The sequence below is a fragment of the Colias philodice genome, chromosome 9, assembly GCF_061535455.1.
Source record: "Colias philodice isolate Cphi_HAF_F1 chromosome 9, ilColPhil1 Martin Lab GWU primary, whole genome shotgun sequence".
Taxonomy (NCBI): Eukaryota; Metazoa; Arthropoda; class Insecta; order Lepidoptera; family Pieridae; genus Colias; species Colias philodice.
This window is the reverse complement of record NC_143094.1, coordinates 5872094-5886179: the sequence shown is the minus strand read 5'-3', so window position 1 is coordinate 5886179 and position 14086 is coordinate 5872094. Positions and strand designations below refer to the sequence as shown.

The window sequence follows — 14086 nt, the reverse complement described above, 5'->3', positions numbered from 1 at the left end:
TCGATATAAATATTAATGATTGATCGAATAAAAAACCAGTCAACTGTATTATGCAAATAAAATTTGTTAAAAGGAAAACCTTTTTATAAAGTTTGACGTACCATCCAAGTTTCGAACAGCAAATAGAAGTAGCTAGTACTCAAATAAAACTTAGAGTTTTAAAGTATTGTGCATTGCGATTTGCGACCAAGAACGAAATAGAAATTGGCCTGTACATATTTCAGAGTAGGTTTCCGCCCGCGGATTCGCCCGCGCAGTCAAAGAAAAACCCGCATAGTTCCCGTTCCCGTGGGATTTACGGGATTGCATCATTTTCCTGGGATAAAAAGTAGCCTATGTCCTTTCTCGGGTATCAAAATATCTCTATACCAAATTTCATGCAAATTGGTTCAGTAGTTAAGGCGTGATTGAGTAACAGACAGACAGACAGAGTTACTTTCGCATTTATAATATTAGTATGGATACAGTCGGTAATACTGAAGTAGAACATTAGAGCGACCCAATTGTAGAGAGTTTATGTAATAAAACTCAACGTGGATTCGTTAGGAACTTTTTTCATAAATGTCTTAGAAAAATTTTCTTTAACTTTTTGTTTTCGTCGCTAAGCGTGAAAAATAGAGGGACATTTGTGACGTGGATCCCTGTTATTTTTCTTAAGACACGGATCTACGTTGAAAATTAGAAAATAGACAGACATATACGCAGTACCTACGTATATTACCTATATTTTTCTATTACCTACAACCGTAGTATACCGATTTATTATTACACATTATTACTACACCAGAATTATTTATTTCCGTTTGCAAAATTCACTATTTTCCATGAGTTAAAAATATTTACTTTGAAGAGCAAATGGGATGAAACAATAGGATGTAATAAACATTATGTTTACATCATAAAATTAGATGCAAGTACTATCTCATTTGAGTGTTACATAAAGTTCTGATGACTTTCAAGTACTTTATCTTCTCTTTATCTCTAACAATAACATGGATTTTACAATATGAACATTTGAGGAAATTCCTAATAAATAAAAGTATTATTTATACAAAACAGACACTGTAAAAATTTAAGTATGTTTTTAGGGTTCCGTAGCCAAAATGGCAAAAACGGAACCCTTATAGTTTCGTCATGTCCGTCTGTCCGTCTGTCCGTCTGTCCGTCTGTCACAGCCGATTTACTCGGAAACTATAAGTACTACAGTGATGAAATTTGATGGGAATATGTGTTGTATGAACCGCTACAAAAATATGACACTAAATAGTAAAAAAAAGAATTGGGGGTGGGGCCCCCCATACATGTAACTGAGGGATGAAATTTTTTTTTTCGATGTACATACCCGTGTGGGGTATCAATGGAAAGGTCTTTTAAAATGATATAAAGTTTTCTAAAAAACATTTTTCTTAAAGTGAACGGTTTTTGAGATATCAGCTCTCAAAGTCGTAAAAAGTATGTCCCCCCCCTCTATTTTTATAACTACGGGGTATAAAATTCTAAAAAAAATAGAGGTGATGCATGCTAATTAACTCTTTCAACGATTTTTGGTTTGATCAAAGTATCTCTTATAGTTTTTGAGATAGGTTGATTTAACTGTAATTTATTATATTTGCTGCTACGGAACCCTTTGTGCGCGAGCCCGACTCGCACTTGGCCGGTTTTTTTTAATTGGAATCAATCTGTAAATTGTTTGAGTGATACAAATTCTGTCATTTATTATTCGCTCACATGCATAAAGTTGATGGTAAATGGTAATCTGCTGCTGATATAGCTATATTCATAGATAGTTAAATTAGACTTCGGTCTAATTCCACTGTGAACCCATTTATAATAATTTACATTTAATGAAAGATAAATTTCTCTCTCATGCCTCACTCTCGGTGTAAACCATTTAACGAAATGACAAATTTTGCGAGATCTTGGTTCTGCTCGTAAAGTGAGCACGGTGTTAATTTCAGATTCGAAATAATTTCTGAAAATGTGATAATAAAATGCTCGTTTGGCCCAAATGGATTTACGGGTCATATTTTATATTTAATAGTTATGTCACTGATCAATAAAGTTTATATGACTTGCTAATTCCATGGAGTCATGCTAAATCGTTTTATCCAGAGTTTGCCGAAGGTATACCGTGTACATAGAGGTATAAACGTATAAACTTGCATGCATAGTAATATCTGTGGTAAAATGGGCATTTATCCACAAATCGCCGTCAAGAACCGTAAGCCCGGTTAAGCTGTTATAGTAGCACTCCGGCTGCCAGCGATCCTCGACAATAAAAATTGTTTTCAAATTTTGATCACAAGAATCTTCTTTTCTCTTCTTCTGAAATGCAAACAGCTGAAAGACAAAACACAGGGTCATCTGACTTATTCCTTTGGTATTAGAAAATTAAATATTCCATTCATAAATAACTTTATTTACTCACTTATTTTCCTTATTCGCATCTACTATACGAATTTAGTTCCACTGGGAATACCATAAGCTGGTGTAGGTATATTTTACGTTAATACAATTATATTTGTACAATAAATTTTAGGATACAAGTTACAACCCAATATTTAAGCCCAATCAAAATGATCGACCATCCATTATTTAGGAAGCCTTTTCGTATGGAATTTCGTATAAAATAAATTACGTCAAGGATTACAAGAGTACAACACATGGTATTGTTTAGGCTGACGTTGATTTAGAGATTCCTTCACAGATTATGCTACTTAATGGGAGAGCTTTTGTTCAAAGGTTGTTATAATTTTAATCCAAAATCTTAAGGGAAAGTGTATGTACCTTTACGTGGAATATTATCTATGAGGGTTAACCCAATTTATAAAGGACCAGATTAGCCACTTAGTAACGAGATACCTTTCTCAGCTTCACCTTATATCGATTATTGGGCACGGGTGATCATAACATTACCTACATATTAATGCTTCATGCTATTCAAACCTGTTTGATATTTATATCATTTGTGTACAAAAAATCTGCAAAATATTTATATTTCCAGCTTGATAATAATAATAAATTTATTTATCATATTGTTTGATAAATTTATGACGCAATCAAAACTTTATCTCGGTTATTGATGCGTATTATCGCATTATTACTTTACCTCATTGACATAATATTATAATCATAAAATATAGTTTGTTTGTTTACCTCACTCGAACCTACTTAGAAATCGACATATTGCTTTTTCAATACTTTGATAATGTATACTGAGAAAAAAGAATACATCTACAATCTACATGAAGTGATATCTAGATGTCTTTTATGAATTAAATTAACATCATAATATATGCTACATAGAGTATAACTAGAGAATACGTATAGGTATTGTGGAGCCAATTTAATAGGCAACATTTGACGTCTATCAATTTTATCTTCATAGGGTGGTAACCTGCATAAAAACATCGATTAAAGTGAATTAATCGATACGGACTTGAAACATTAGTCAATCGAACTTGAAACACATGTCAATAATTTATGATAATTTTTATTCCCAAGTAATCAATGCATTCGATTCTAGATGTCAGATTTCGATTTTTAGAGTAACGTCTCTGGTATTTAAAAAGAAAAAAGGTTTATTGACACAAAATTGTAGCGACGTCAGTTCTTTAAATCAGAAATTGTTTATTATGTTTAGAATGGTTTATCAGTAAAATCAAATCCTAAAATTACTTATATCGGTCATTATTATAATAAATATGTAATCGTAATTGAAAAAAGTTAAGCAAATGTGCAGTTCTAACAAAACGAAATATCATGTTATTCTATGTAGTCGTTACTAGGTTACGTTGTTGAATTTTGTTGAACTGTCAAATGTTGCCTATTAAAATGGCTCTACCTTAATACACAGAATTTGAAAGAATCACAGTAAAGTAAAAACAATTGAATTTTTGCAACATTAAACAACAGTCTTTACTTTTTTTATTTGGTCGCTTACTTAAATCCTTTAACATAATTTATTTTAATACGGATTTATAATGCCCGCTTTAACTTTGTATCTGGTCAGTTCACATCTAAACGAGATCCCTTTAGTTCATTGTAGATGCCGTTTCAACTCGAAATGGGGTATAACGCGTAGCAAACTGCAAGCTCAAAGCTGGCCGGAGTGACAGCTGGGAGGCTTTAGTTCTTATCATACCGTAATAGCTCTACGCTCTTAACTGTGTTTAATCTGATTGTGTACTTACTAAGCTGTTATTTGGATGCTGAGAATTCGGAAATGTTAGGTTTCCTTCGCACACTTTAATGAAAACATTTTACATATTTTCATGTGAAGATTTATAATACTGAAATGTATGCAAATAAAATAATACCTATATCTGTCAAGACTACTAGATTGAAAGGCGTGAAATGAGCGATAATATTACTTCATAAATATTGGCAGCAATATGAAAAGAAAATAATTTTTAAATTAAAAATAATAGATTACATTACAAGGAACATAGTAGAATTCAGGTGTATCATTTTGTAAAAATAAGATAGAGAGGGATATAAATCTCTAAGAATGCGGAATAAGTATTTGAAATGATTTCTCACTGCGCTTTCAATTACTGGCTTGTCTTTTGCATGAATATTTACTGGCCATAAATTTAAAGGAAGAAGTGATTATACACCATGGATAAATTGTAGAAAAACTTATATACTACATAGCTGCAATAGGTAGATGTATTCACGATGTATTTATTCGTTCAAAAACTGTAATTTAAAGTGCTTATCAGCAATCATGTCTAGGAGAAATTTGTTTAATTATATTTGTTCTGCTTCATCAGGTACCACAGGTACAGGTTTATCAGGTACTTTAGTTATGGAAAGCTCATAGGTAGTAGTAGCTCATAGATATTATCTATGGCACATAGTGAACGATGATCTCCCAAGAAACTCTTGTAGTTGCTGTTTTATGCTAAATAGTTAAGAAGTCCGTAAAACCGATATTATACAGCAGCATCATAAGAAGATGATTGATATACCAAGATTATAAACAGTTTGTTAAGGATAAACGACATTGTGGAACCAAAAGTTTTTATAATTTTGTCAAAAAAGCTTAAGAAAGCTTTATTTAATCTTAAATTTTTGTTGATTCATACCAGCTGTTTGAGGATGTATTGTTTAAACCAGATGTAGTGAAAGGTGAGAGTACGGAAATCTTAAATTAGTTTGCAATTAAGCTAAATATATAAGACGGCCTACATTCGAGCATGAAACAAAGCACTTCACAGGGTAAATACGGAACAGATTGCAACAAAAGCTATCTTCTTTTTTACTGATAGCTAAAATAAAAGTAGCTAGGTATATTGAAGTAGAAGCGATGTGGTTCGAAGTAAGCTTTTTATATTAAAAGAAAATTTATTTAAAAACGTAGGTACAGAATTATTATGGATACTGCTCAAGGCCAGAAGTTTAATTTTCTTATCCGGATAAGTAATGAAAGCTTCGTTGGTGCGTCATAGTAAGCATAAATAAAAGAACTTTAGTATATTTATTTTCTTTGTTTTTCTCGTAAAAAGTGAACAACAAGTCATTGTCCTTCAAATAGAAACTAATTAGCTGAACCTTCTATGTCAATTTAGTTTTATTTTTAACTAGCGGTCCGCCCCGGCTTCGCCCGTGGTACATATTTACGTTTTCTCTACATAAAAACCATCCTCGTACTTCAAGGAATATAATAAAAAAAGAATTATCGAAATCGGTTCAGCCGTTCTCGAGTTATGCGCTTACCAACACATTTTGCCATTCATTTTTATATATAAGAAGACTAGCGGACCGCCCCGGCTTCGTCCGTGGTACATATTTACGTTTTCTCTACATAAAAACCATCCTCGTACTTCAAGGAATATAATAAAAAAAGAATTATCGAAATCGGTTCAGCCGTTCTCGAGTTATGCGCTTACCAACACATTTTGCGATTCATTTTTATATATAAGAAAGAAGATAATATTTATGTTTTTCTTTCTATTATGAATTAAACTGAACCTTATACCTATGAGAGATATACATGCCTGTGTTTCTTTAATCTATAGAATAAAATATCGAATGAAACACAATAAATATCTCAAACAACATGAGAGTATATAGAAAAACAGATTATAAATATGTATTTATTTTTAATCAAGAGCCTCAAAAGAATTGTATAGAGCTCAAAATGTTTCAATATTAATTAATCTAGTCTTAACGAAATGTTTTCATTTCTAGGTTACCCGAAAATACGCTCAGATTTTAATTTTTTACAAACTAAAACATATTCGAGGAATACGGAGGGAAAACACGAAAAATAGCCACAGATTTTTATACCCTCCGTGCTTTATAAAACTCATTCAGCTGCGCAAACTTTTCCACTAGATCAACGGCCTAGTACTTATAAGCTCTAGTGCAAGTCATCAACTTACAACCATAATACATACCTATGAAATCTTTTATCTATAACTAATGAAGCCTTACAATATATGTAGGTTTACTAGCTGAAGGCCGCGGTTTCAGTCGCGTTGTGCCATGGCAAAAAGTGGCCTATATGACGATTGACGACTATAATCTATCGTTGGACCCTTACAAATCCCCTTAACTGTTTTAGTGTTAAGCAGTAACGAACATATTATATCGATACAAACTTTTGCGTTTATACTATGAGGAGGATTTTAACTAAATGGATTTTATTAGTTATTTATTAACTACAACTAGTGAATAATATATTCAAAACTATAAACACTTCACAATTATTTGTGGCCACATATTTTGATAATAATTGAATTCTGCATCATCGTAGCATAACCGCAATATTGGAAATTATATAGAATATATATATTTTATAAGCTCAGCATAAGGAAGAAAAAGAACTGAATATTTTTTTATGTTTTTGTATGGTAGATATCTATATCTGCTCGGATTCGGAAAAAAAAATTAAAGTCCTACAAAAATAGTAGGTACTTACTAATCAATTGGAACCGGGGTAAACAGACTAGTATTATAAAGTGAAAAGGAATTGCTAAATTAAAAGAAATGTTTACATTATAAAATCGAATTAAATTTGCAGATATATTATGCCCTTTACATTTTTCTTTTATAGCTTCAAAAGACGTTAACGAGTATCTCAAAGAAAACTGTGTTAAAATTGTTTTGTTATTTTAAAAGCAGTAACAAGCAACATCTGTTCAAAACCACAGTAGACGCAATCATGGTTTACCTACATTCTACAAGTTTATTACATTCGGAAATCATTCGGCCCCGCTTCTAAAGTGCGGGAGGCGGACGTTTTTCCCACATTTTCCTCTCTTCATAAAATATAAAATAATTGTACCTACATATTTTAGATGACAGGTTAATAAACTAATGAGTCTAAACAAACTTAATTGTTTGATGACAAACGGGTGATAAGAAGATAAAATGGTGTGTCGTATCGCTCTGGCGTCGCTCCAAACAATTTTTTCTTTCACACTGTTTTATTTCCATTTTAATCATACGAAGAGGGTTAATGGCACGTGGCACAGAATGCGTTTGGGAATGATAATGCCATTGCAATGATATCATCAACTTCAGGTGGATTAACGAGATTTCAAAGAGATACGCTAATAAAATGTTACAAAGTGTTTGCATGATAACGTATACCCACGCTTTTCTACTAAAAGTAATATCTGCGCCACATTATAACAGCTATTCTAAAGTTATTTGTTTGGACGCTGAAATATTTTAATAATATAAATTGGTGCGGTTATAAGTTTATTCGTTTATTTTTATATACGTATGGGCAGGATTATAATTTTATGAATATATAAATTTTTCTATGATAAAACCACACATTTATGTTGGTATATTGTACCAAATTATAGTATAGGTATTTTAAGTTTTAGAATTATTTATCAAGAGCAATTGTTTGAAAAACTGAAAAATAAACCTTCGATATGATTGCTGCGACGGTATAAACCCAATATATTTATATGTGTATGGATGATGATTGATTGATAGAGGTAGCTCCAATTGCTATTATGTTTATTTAAAATAAACTTGAGACAAGGTACGGAGAATCATTCAAATTTAATTGAATCTCAAATTGCTACACGACTATCTACAGATTATTATCAATATTGTAAAACATAGCTTCGTAGCTGCGTACACAAAATGTAAGGCTTTATTTATACACCCGCTACTAATCTTATATAAGTTACAACGAGATAAAATAATTGAACATGGCTCCTTCCAAGATTTCATTATTCAAATTTTACATGATAAAATCACGATATACATATATTTACTTTTACGTATTATAGTGTACTTACATATTATTATCTCTTCTTCTGTTATATGGATAAAATATTTTCTTCTGTTGGTTACCATTTAACAACGACAACTCGACCGATAAAAAATCTCCACTGGAAGGCTTATATCTTTGCTGTTTAGGTAATACATACAATATTTTTGTTTATACCAGGTCAACACAAGAGAAGCCGGGTGTAGCATCTAGTATAACAATAATATAGAGCTTCTATAATTTAATAGCAATTCAACAAAAATTTATAACAACGACTACAACGAAACGTGTCCGATATTTTCGCTTGAATACTATCAATTAGTTACCAGTTTACGTGGGTGGGCAAATTGCCAAAATCTGGAAAACACTATTGCTTGCCTTGACTCATTCTTCATTAATTGGTTTACTTGTTGGGAATAAAATTTTGAAATTGTCAATAAAATTCTGAAAATAGAAATTGATAGGATTGTTTGTAAAAAGTTTTACTTATTTTTTCAGTCCTTCCATTAAGAAAAACTTATTCGAATCAAATTGGTTTTAATTTCAAGTTTCAACGCTTAATGATAGGTAATTATTATTTGGAAATATTACTATAATTAACCCTTTATTTTAGCATAAGGCTTAAACAGTTTCGTTTAATTACATTTTGTTCTCCGCATTAGAATTTGGATGTATCAAAGTATTTTAATAAAACGAAAATAGCTTTAAATTCCTTCGCGTTCCCGCTGACTTCACAATAGCAATTTGTTTTGTACTTCCCTTAGCCTAATCGTTTAATGTAATATTCCTCGCTTGTGTACATTTCTGTTTAAATCTAAACTTGTTTATCATGTTATTTAAGAGCTAGTCCTGAATCAACCGCAGACAAATGAATTACCCGTGCAGACTCATAATTCTGTTTAAACTCCGAGTTAATCGGAACATGTGACAAACTCAAATAAATGTATCTCATTCTCTATTATTCCTGTGGACTGTGTATCGTTTTCAGCAATCGACGTTGTGTTATTATTTATAGCTAATCGATAATATTTTACTTACAGATTCTTTGGTAGAATTTCAACAAATATTTCTCTTGTTCTCCTACAAATGTTTATTTACGGGTCACGAGTTAATTTCTACATTTACCATTTCTGTGAAAAGGAGACATCATACCTACATCAAAAGTGAGGCATACCTTACGAATTTCATTCCAAATCGTTATTTGTCAACGCTAGCATGTCGTCAAATTGATTGTCAAAGGTAAAGCCTTTTGCAAATGATCAGAATCCCTTTTTGTGGTTTACCCATATACATGTTGATGTTGATTCGTCAATTCCCTTACAGAAGGGAATTGACGAATCGTTGCTTTATACAGGAGAAATAAAATTAAACATGCACAAACCACATGAACCAATTTAAAATATGAAACTACGTTGCAATAATATGTTAAAGCTAACTACTTAATAAATAGGAGGAATGACGATGTTAGTGAATTTATCATATAAAAAAACTCAATATAAGAAATGGATACATATGGTTAAAGTCGCAACATTTTCAACGCTCGGTCATCGGTGTTTATTCTCCTAATAATGAAAGTTCGCTTATTACTTATGTAGTGCATTTTTTCACTAAGGGCTGATTTTTCAATCCTTGGTTAATACTTATTCGTTGAATAACGTATTAGACTACCATTTCAAAAATGTATTCTTTGCCCGTCTTTGACAGTTTACAGGTGACATTTTAATATTAGGTACCGTGCAATATTTTATTGCGCGGATAAGTTTTAACCATCGATTGAAAAATCGGCCCTAAGTATTAATTTTCTGTCACTTCGCATGGGAACTAGTTAATGATATTTTTGGGGGGGGGGGGGGGAGATAGTAAGAAGGTTGAACAGTGACATACAGACAGGGCTACTTTTTATCGCGGTGAAAAATCTATTTTTAAGCTGCGAGCGGATAGCTTAGGTATATATTGACATAATGTTAGTATTTTGTTTTCTTAAATAATTCCTGGATTTTCGTTCAATTCTATTACGTTTACATATCATTAAAAAAACCTCATTCATGGTTAGAACTTAGAAGTAATGGTCTTGGAGAATTGTACCTTATTTTTGAATAGAGGAAACCTTAAAAGTCTGTCATTTTTCCTTATTTTATGGAAGAATACACATTACGTTAAAGTATATTTTGTCAGAATAGATATTCCATTAATGTTTTGTTGAGTATCCACACAATATACCTATTACCTATAACAACAATCAGAGTGATCATTTTGTTTGTTGTTTACTTGTCACGGGAAATTACAATGTTAGCTGTATTTATATGTAGACCAATAATACATATTTGTAAAGTTGTGTAGTAAGAATAATTATATTAACGGGTCCCAGTTATACTTGGTCTACATATTAACTCAACATCTAATAATTCTCTAACTCCTTAATTAACAAGTTGTTCCTTTAGGAAATTCAACTTCTAATCTGCAGACAACAAAGCGTTTAGATCTTCTGTGAAACATTTCGATTTGTTTACTACTCTATGAACTGAGATAATGTGATCTTAATTAAGACAATTACTTATTCTCTTAAATTGCTTAGGAAAACAGGATGAAAAAGTTAGAACAGTATAACTTTACCAAAACTATAACTTTCAAGCCACCATAAAATCATCATGTGAAATCTTTAAACAAGAACTCAGTTCTGAAAATAGGGAACAGTTTAAAATAAAATGTAATGTAATATATGTTTCGCAGTATCTATAACAAAGGAATAAGTGGTCTTTCATAACAATCGATTTTTATTGATCATTTGCCGGGCCACCTCTCGTAGCCGTAAATTTCAGGGTAAAAATAATCGCCATTTGGTCTAAAACCCAGTTGACTGGGCTATACAATTTTTCCGCTGTCCCTGATCGTATAGAAAAGCTTGATTTACTGGCCTAAGGCTCACCGCAAATATTTCTACACGTCTGCGAGTAGTGTAGCGTAGTGTAAATAAATATTTGCTACCCACCATGTTGCTTTATGATTGTGGTATTTATTCAAAGTATTTTTAAATTTTTATTAGGATCTGTGGCGGCTGATTGTGTCGGTAACATTTTAATATTCTTCATTACTTCTTCTTTACCTACAATCCTACATTCATTAATATAGTGTGTTAAGCTGATGACCTCTGATGACTGCAGTCCGCGTGAACCTAAACGTCACGTCGGACAAGATCCGCCCTCAGTTCCTTGTAAATACAAATTTATTGTAAAATAAAATTCAATTGTGTAGGTACCTAATACTGATTAAGTATAGCACTCTGTTTTACCTAATCGATATTTCCCTCAATGCTTTTTTGCTTAATTGATAGAATTTGCTATAAATTTTCTCGTTTAATAACAACACCGTTTAATAACAAATATAAGATTCATTGTATTTTGATTGTAATACTTATTTTTTTTATTCGACAAAAAATTTCAAACCAGGAAGCTGTTTAAATCTTGCCATTCTGAGTTTAAAACGAGGCACACGTTATCGTTAAAAACAAAAGTAGGTAACAAACGTTTAATGATTGAGCGCTATAACTCTATTATTAGTCACATTGCTTTGCACTTAAACAATTGTTCAGAGTACGTTGAACAACAAGAATAATTACACGCTTTTCATAATTAGCACGAGACAAATCATAAACCTCTCATAATCCTGTTTAAGACTTTATACTGTATGTACGTGTTATCTCCACAGGTATGACAAGTTTATCTTGTGTCAACCTGAGTAATGAGATTGCTAGGCTTTGTGGCCCTGGAAAATCACAGCAGAGCTGTATGAATATGCACGTGTATGCACTCACTCAGTGGGTCCGCGCCGGTGTGGCGGGAAAGGGATCGATGGAGCGCAACCCGCCTCTATCGGTCATTGGTTCACCCCCCACCAACTAATCACTTCACGTTCACTATCAAAATATCACTTTAAAATCGGCAACTACTCCACAACACTAAACTCAGTGCGAAAAACTGTACCTAACACAAACATTCCTTATGAATTTAATTCGACGAATTAACATAAAAATGTATTTAACACTGCCAAATTCTATACTATCTGTATTGATCGGAGATAGCGGATACAGATAAGCATTCCACAACTTTACTTCGGCTCTCTAATCATCGGGGATTTGTTGAATTGCTTCATTCTGAATAAGCAAATTTTGATTGCCGTGAAGTGAATATTTCTAAGAGAAAGTTTAGCATAAAAGGTAAAATTTAATCTCGTCCCTATAATAAATTAAATTTGTTTGAAAATGTTGTAAAGCAGTTTTATTTATAACATAGAGATATTGATATTTTATATAACGATATCATACAAATTAGTCGTATGTTGAATAATATGAACACATGATTTTAGTTCAAAAGGGTTAAATTACTGCCACTTCCGAGACACTTCACAAAGGTACACTGTAGGTACAAAGGAGCTCTTTTTGGTAGGTTCTGTTTACGCTTTACAAAGCATTGTCAAACTGGTTAAAAGGTTCCTAGATCCATGTTCAAGTAAATATAATATTATATATTATACGATTCAAATAAAATAAAATCAAATAATTCACATATTTAACATTATGCTTCACTTAAACATTTAGAAATGAGGATAATCAAACAATATAATATATTCAAGATATAAATAAAAACATAGATTCTTCCTTGCAACCGTGAGTTTCAACTAGCTTTTATTAATTAATGTTATCGTAGACATACTGCGTAGGATCTATTCATGTGTAAATAATAGAGAGATTATTTATTATGGAAAAAATTTAATATTGCTTTTATAAGCACACGCTAACATAACATAGTAAATTGTCCCATCTTTTCCGCAAATTGAAAGATTTATACTGAAAGTATTTGAATCGTCCTTAAGAAAGCTATTCCCACAAAAAATTATTTACTTCTAATATAGAACAGGATTATTTATTTATTTTGGAAAATAAATAGCAGCAGTTGCAGTTTCAGTAATAAAAAAAATACATTCGCTAGCATTATAATAAAAAAAATCCACAGAATACTACAAATGCATTACCTTAATTATAACCAATCGGTTTAAAGTTCAAAAATTCAGTGCGCGTACACATTAAACACGCGATATGTTTTTGTATGCATCGTATTTTTAACACAAAGATTTAAGACACGTGCGTCTGGTTTCTCGAGGCGAGACCGCGTACGCGGCGTGACGGGCAGCGCGGGGACACAGACTGCCTGCGGCTCGGCCAGGGCGGGCGGCAGGCACCGGGCGGGCGCAACAGATACGCTACGTTCTACAGGTTCCCCGGGCCACCTCTCGTCTCCCCTAGCCCCAATACTTCCTATCGGGGACTTAAAAACACCCTCATTAGTGTCACGATGTTTATTTGTCTATAACTAGTTATTGTTTTGGGGATTTAAAGTTATAAAGAAGAATAGCCTGAATAACCGCCAAAAATTGATTTTTACTTGCTCTACAGTAGTATACATTAAACATATTGAAGAGGATATTGTAATAAAATAAAAAACAAATATTAAACAATAATAGTGTTCAAGATACTTATAGGTTTCATATTATGAGTTTATACATATATGCATTAGAAATAGAGTTTATTTTTTATTTTCATAATTCTTACTATTTTCGCTCTACATATTTGATTACGTAATATAATACTCTCGAAAATTATGTCTTTAATATTAATTTGATAATGGTTGATAATTTGGTGGGTAAATTATATTTTTATCGTTATCTAGACAGGAGGAAAAACAAATAAGGTGAACTCATCGATGATATGTGACTTTGTGTATAAAGTAACAATTAGCAACACGTTTACCCTTTTGGCTTCGATTGTTCATTTAGCATGAGATTGAATTA

At 32.0% G+C, this 14086-nt stretch overlaps 1 protein-coding gene across 4 annotated transcripts in view; it reads right to left on the bottom strand.

The window, feature by feature from the left end:
* LOC149485814 (voltage-gated delayed rectifier potassium channel KCNH8-like) overlaps positions 1 to 13418 on the bottom strand; it is a 42584-nt gene extending 29166 nt beyond the window's left edge. For all 4 annotated transcript variants that reach the window (XM_089699109.1, XM_089699110.1, XM_089699111.1 and 1 more), the window contains exon 1: positions 13271 to 13418. The gene's annotated coding sequence lies outside the window, so the exon portion shown is untranslated. The remainder of the gene's footprint in view (positions 1 to 13270) is intronic.
* Between the last annotated feature and the right edge of the window lie 668 nt (positions 13419 to 14086).